Below are 6000 nucleotides of genomic sequence, written 5' to 3' on the forward strand. Positions count from 1 at the left end.
TCTGCAGCGTGAGTACTCCCTTTACCGATGGGTTGGAGTGAACCGATAGAAAGATAGGCGGGCTGATGCCTGATAACTAGACAGCCGATGACATGTGCATACGAATCACACTTGAATCAAATGGGCAAAGCATTTTCCCTTTGTGTTTGGTGCTGAGACCACGGTCTTGCGTCCCAGAACGTAGGTCATTTTATTTCCACTTCTTCCAACTTTCAGGACCTAGATTGCACTCCTGTAGGACTTCCTTTAGGTACATATCTGATTTTAGGCTAAAAGCTAAAATGCAGCAAGAACTCATGTCCAGTTTTACCCTAGAAACCAGGTCAGAATACCAAAATGGCGGCATCTCCCTCCCCTATCCTTGCCTGGGTCATTAACAGTCCGCCCCTGAAAGCACTAGGCTTTGGAGACATCAGTATCCTGTCCCAGAAGAGCCCACTGGCCAAGAGTGAGCCTGAGGGGGGCCTCTCCCGCTGAGCCGCCTCCTCCCCGGGTGGCGTATCCAGGTGGGAACAGTGCCTTGGCTGTCCCTGCTATTCTGCCTGGAAGCTATTTTCCCCATTTTTCCAGAGGCCAAGCTAATGTGACTACACAGAAAGAACATGACATTTCTTATTTTAATTTGCTTTTTGGGTGATCTTTAAAATAAGATATTTGAACCAGACCCGCCTGACAAACTTCAGCCAGCATTAGACAAGGGGTGATGGTAAATTTGGGGCAAAGAAATGTGACAGAATGCAGCCCTACCCCACTGAATTTACAAAACATAAAAAGACAGTCCTGAGGAGAGGTGGGGTCAGAACTATGAGTGTGCTTAACTTGCCCCGAAATAAAAGGGTGGCCAAGGATCTCAGGGGCCCCTCTTGCTGTTAGGATTTGCAATTTGTTCAAAAAAGGTGGGGATATCATCTTAGAATGTCCCATTCAGAAGGGACACTGCATGATGGGAAGCTGACATCCAGTGCAAGCCTGAGTGTCAACGATTTCCCCCCTGCTTGATTGATGTCTTCAGTGTCAAAAGCAACCTCGTGGAGTGGGCATTTTCAGGGCAGCTTCTTTGTAGACACAGAGAGGCATCACTGCTTGCTGAAGGTTGATCAGCTCTAGGGGATGTGACCTGTGCGCATTCCATTGTAATGCACGGATTCTCAGGTCTGTAGCATTCTTTGAAGTCAATGAGTCTGTTTTCACAGATGATACAACTAAGGCTTGCCCCGTTTGCTCAAGGCCGCCAGCCAGCAAGGCAAGGGCAGGGTCAAGGCCAGGCTTCCGGTGCCTGAGGTTGAGTCCAGTGCTCAGACAGGCTCTGAGCCTGTCATGCCTGTGGGTCGTGTCTCCTGCACATCCTTTCTGCCGCTTCCAGTGGTACTCACATAAACAGCCCACCTTAGCAGGCCACAGGACAGAGGTCGTGGCCAAACTAGGGTGCTAGAAATCCTTTGTCATTACCTTCTCCTGCATCCATTCCTCAGAAAGGTTCTGTGCGATTCAATTCTAGAAAGTTAACTGTTTAAGAACCAGGGATGTTTTCTCAAGACAAGAACTTTTCTACAGATTCGCTCAGCAAGGGTATGATTAAATGCTAATATTCTCACTGGGTGACTGATGTTTACCTCTTCAGAATGGAGGGTTTGGTATAGTGTTTTTTATTATAATTCTTTCCCATAAGCAACTATCCGGCAAATTGATGAGTTCCTTATAATTAGATGGTAGTGCTGTGTGCTTAACACTGCATGCAAAAGGCCTATAAAGATGGGAGTTAAATTAATATAAAGGCGGCTGCCAGCTTCAGAGCCCGAGAACTCAGCTCATTCTGTGAAAGGGTGAATTTAGGACCAGTCTCACCACGAGGTTAGGACAAAACCCAGCACCTTGCACTTTGACATGGAGGAGTCCCAGCCAGAGAGGTTTCCATCAAATGCTTTGCCGCCCCTGGCCCCCCCCCGGGGGGCTCAACGGTAACCCTCGGATTCCTGGGGACCCTTTGCCTTGTCCTCACTCCCCTCTCCACAGATGGATGGACGCACCAAACGGCCTCCAGGCTGCACACCATTAGTGCCTCCTCACTGCCCAGCGCAGAGCACCGGGCCCCGGCTTCGGGTTGTTCATAATTTTCTGACACTTTTATGGCTCTGCTGCTCTCCCCCTCAAAGTACAGAGTGAGCTCCGCAGATAATGGAAAGGGAGCTCTAACCGCAGGTGTAGGGTTGGGGCAGGTGTTTAGTAGACCATCAAGGAGACATCCTGCAGAATGCCTGTCTTCTAGATGAGCCTTGGGCACCCACCAGCCCATCCCCCAACAGTGGTTACTGTCACTGCTGTGTTCATGGCTCCATCAAGCCCTGTTCCCAAAAGGGCAGGAGAGTCATTCCGGTCCAGTGGAGGAGGGGAGGGTGGATTTAAAATTAAAGTCACAAAAATAAATAATTAAATTACAGTTATTTACCTGCTTCTATGAACCAGGTGCCGAACAAGGCCTCCATCCTCACAAGTCCCCGGGCCCAGGTGCTCCAGGGAGGCAAATGGTGCCCCAGGGTCACACGGCTGTGGGTGGGTGAGGAGTGAGACTGGGCGCATCTCACTGGGCTTTCTCTACTGCATCAGATGCTTTCCCCGAGAACATTTTTGGTCTTCTTGATCCCTCTGTTGTCTGCTCTGGCATTACCCACCTTGCCCCATCTCAGATCCAGCACGATGTTGCTGGAAGGAGAAAATGGGATCCACTTTGCGCAGCTGCCCGGGTCGCCGTCCTCACTGGAGTCTAGGACAGCGATATTCCTGCTCCAGTTTCCACCAAAGTGCACCCTGGTGGAAGCCCTGGAAGGGACTGCCGCCTGCCGCCCCACCCTCCTGCCCCAACCCCACCACACTGGGCTCCCTGAGCAGACGGCCTCGTAACTCAGCGCAAGTGGAACCTGACCAGAAGGGTTTGAAGTTTGAGCCAAGTGTCAGAAAAGCATGAACAACCCAAAGCCGGGGTTTGCTGATATTTTTATGCCTAAATACTTCTCTCAAGGGTTTTTGGATGATGATATTTATTTAGTGTAACATAGCATATGTAACTTTATTCTTCTAATGGCATTTTTTTTTAAAAAAATGTGACATTAGCAGAGATCAAATGGATAGACAGAATCAATACTTTGGCTCGTCATTTAGTTCAGTGTTTTAGCAAGCAATAATAAAACGAAAAGTGAAAAGGGGCTTGGCCTACAACCATGGGCTGGGTTCTGCAAGAGCCGGGGACGGATGCTCAAGGTTAATCGGAGTGCACTGAGGTGGGGAGGTGAGAAATGGAACAGTTGGAGCTTGTGTTTCAACCTTGGCAGGACATCCAACTCTAGCAGAGAGAAGGCTCTTGTTGGACCCTCACCTGGCCAAAGCCACAGGGAGGTGGTGTTTGTACACACACGGCAATGAGAAGCATAATTCAGCCAGCTGGCTGGTTATTTTAAAACATGAAGTGACCAAAAATAATCTATCTGCTTTTACTTTTCCTATGTACTTCGTGTCACACAGCCCTAAAGTCCCCCACCCTGTTCCTGTGAAACTAGAAAGTAGTTCTGTTTGTGTTACTGTGTCAGCCCCAGAGACCTTCTGGAAGACCAGTTACTGGACTGGAATCAGCCCACAGCTGTGCTCTAATGTGTAGGGAGGCCGCTGGGCATGTCCACAATCATTGGCATGTTTCGTCTTTCTTTGGATAACTTTTCCTTTTTTCAATGTGGTAGGACATACTTTCATTGTAGAAAATGTGGGAAATGCAGATAAGCATAAAGACAAAAAGTCACCTACGTTTCCTCTAACCAGAGATAACTATTCTTAACACCGTTCAGTCCTCCCTCCCTCCCTCTCTGTTCCTCTTAATACATAATTTATATGTACCGAAGCACGAATTTATATTTGTTTAACAAAAATGGGATCATACCCTATAAACTCTCTTATAACTTGCATTTTTCACCTAATATGTTAAAACATCATTTCAGCCAATTACATTTCTTCCACGACATCATTTCGTGGTAATCCGGGAGGCCTGCCTCCCAACTGTTGGACATTTCAATTGATTTCCATTTTTCAGCGTTATTATTATTAGTAGTAGTAGTATTGCTTTAAGAGAAACATTTCTCCACCTGTGTCCTGGAGAACACTGTTGTTTCTATTAATGTCTTAAAAAACAGTGGCCTGTGTTCAAGGGGTTTGGGGTGAAACATGGTTCAATTGTTCGTTTTTAAAAATAGGACTTTTCAGATCCATTACTATGTTAATGCAGTTTTTGGATTCCAAAGCTCTCATCACCTCTGCACATGCACACACGCACACACGCACACGCACACACACACACACACACACACACACACACACTGCTGTCACCCATCCAGGCTGGAAGAACTGTCCTATTTTAGGATTAACATTTAGAACTTGAATTTCTGGGTCAGAGGGTCTGGTTTGTATGCCTAATAATGCTCACTATAATTTTATTTTAAATAATAGTTATTATTACCAAGAGTACCTATTTTTACACTGAGATTTAGCATATCAGGATATAGATGTATATGTCTGCATAAACCTAAGTGTGTGTGTTGCTGTTTTTCCATGTCTGTTATTTCTATGTTTTGCGAGTGCTGAAGCTGTGAAGTCTTTGGGAGTATTTGGGAGATACATGCAGGCTTCTAGAAGGTCCTGGAATCTTGTTTAGGAAAAAGGGTGATCTGAATGAAAATTTTCCTAAGTCATCTAGAAGGATCTGCCCAGCCTCTCTCCCTGAAGTGGGTTTGAATGCAGCAGCTAGTAGGAAGGAAAAGCCAAGTGCTTGATCATAAAGTCCTTCAAATCTAGGCCATACCAGGTAAAATTCCCCAGGACCACGTCTAAGGGCGAGCCCTGTCTCAGAAAACCAGGTTGGGAATTCTGAACATTTTATCAATGTAGCCAAGAAAGTCTTCAGACTTTCTCGGTAGGTTCTTAAGCAGAACAACTAACACTGTAACACTACCAGGAGCCGGCAAAACTGGCTGACCGAAAGTTTAGCTGGATTCTTTCACATTCAGCCTTTTTTATTCCGCTGACGCAAAGCTCCTGCCCTCTCCTGTCTTGGTTCCAGAGGGAAAGAGCGTTCCATACCCCGGGACTTTAACGGGCAGCCCTGAGTGAGATGAACACTGCCAAGCACCAGGCAGGCAGAGTATCTGGGGAAAATGAACTGGTCAACAGCAAATGCACTGGGTGAAAACGCACCTGCTCTTCTTGAGGAAAGCTCGGCAGAGTTTCAAACCAGCCATGCGGGGCAGCCCAGAAAAGGTTTCTTGCCAGTGGCCTTAAAAATTTCCATACTGTTTGACCCTGCATTCTCTTTGGGATCCTTGTTAAGAAAATAACCAAACAACATCCCCCCACCCCGAAACCTTACACAAATATATTTATATTTTATTTATATGAACGAATATGGTAGTGGAGAAAACTTAACTCTCCAATAACAATAAAACGAGGATGCGACTATGGAATATCTGTTCACTGAATGCAGGATCTTACATCTTGATAAAAGATTTATCAAGAATTTATTCAGTTCGAAACATATAAAACTGTACGGAGTATAATCACAACTCTATAATGCTAAAACTTAAGAGATACAAATACATTGTAAAATGCATTTTAAAAAAGAGTAAAAGAAAATATATCAGGATATTGGGTTGATTTTGAGTGTTGGGACTATGGACACATGTGGTTTTCTGATTTTTCCCCCAAGTTTAAATGCTGAGTATTCATTTTCTTTCTTTCTTTTTTATTTTTTTTTATTATTAACATATAATGTGTTATTTGTTTCAGGGGTACAGGTCTGTGATTCATCAGTCTTACACAATTCACAGCGCTCACCATAGCACATACCCTCCCCAGTGTCCATCACCCAGCCACCCCATCCCACCCACCCCCCCTCCCCTCCAGCACCCTCAATTTGTTTCCTGAGATTAAGAGTCTCTTATGGATTGTCTCCCTCTCTGGTTTCTT

General features: G+C 45.7%; 2 protein-coding genes and 1 long non-coding RNA gene across 5 annotated transcripts in view; 1 reads left to right on the forward strand and 2 right to left on the reverse strand.

Moving 5' to 3' along the window:
* Positions 1 to 6000, forward strand: part of MAF (MAF bZIP transcription factor) — a 337857-nt gene that overhangs the window by 316659 nt on the left and 15198 nt on the right. The gene's annotated exons all lie outside the window — the stretch shown is intronic.
* The window catches only part of WWOX (WW domain containing oxidoreductase), a 918520-nt gene that overhangs the window by 22262 nt on the left and 890258 nt on the right, over positions 1 to 6000 (reverse strand). The gene's annotated exons all lie outside the window — the stretch shown is intronic.
* On the reverse strand, positions 3765 to 5296 carry LOC145717718 (uncharacterized). The gene is made up of 2 exons (XR_014141115.1): positions 4336 to 5296; positions 3765 to 4295 (listed from the first exon to the last, which is right to left on the reverse strand). It is a non-coding gene; the product is annotated as an uncharacterized LOC145717718 (long non-coding RNA).

The sequence above is a fragment of the Leptonychotes weddellii genome, chromosome 16 (assembly GCF_054177405.1).
Source record: "Leptonychotes weddellii isolate Sample4059 chromosome 16, ASM5417740v2, whole genome shotgun sequence".
NCBI classification, from domain to species: domain Eukaryota; kingdom Metazoa; phylum Chordata; class Mammalia; order Carnivora; family Phocidae; genus Leptonychotes; species Leptonychotes weddellii.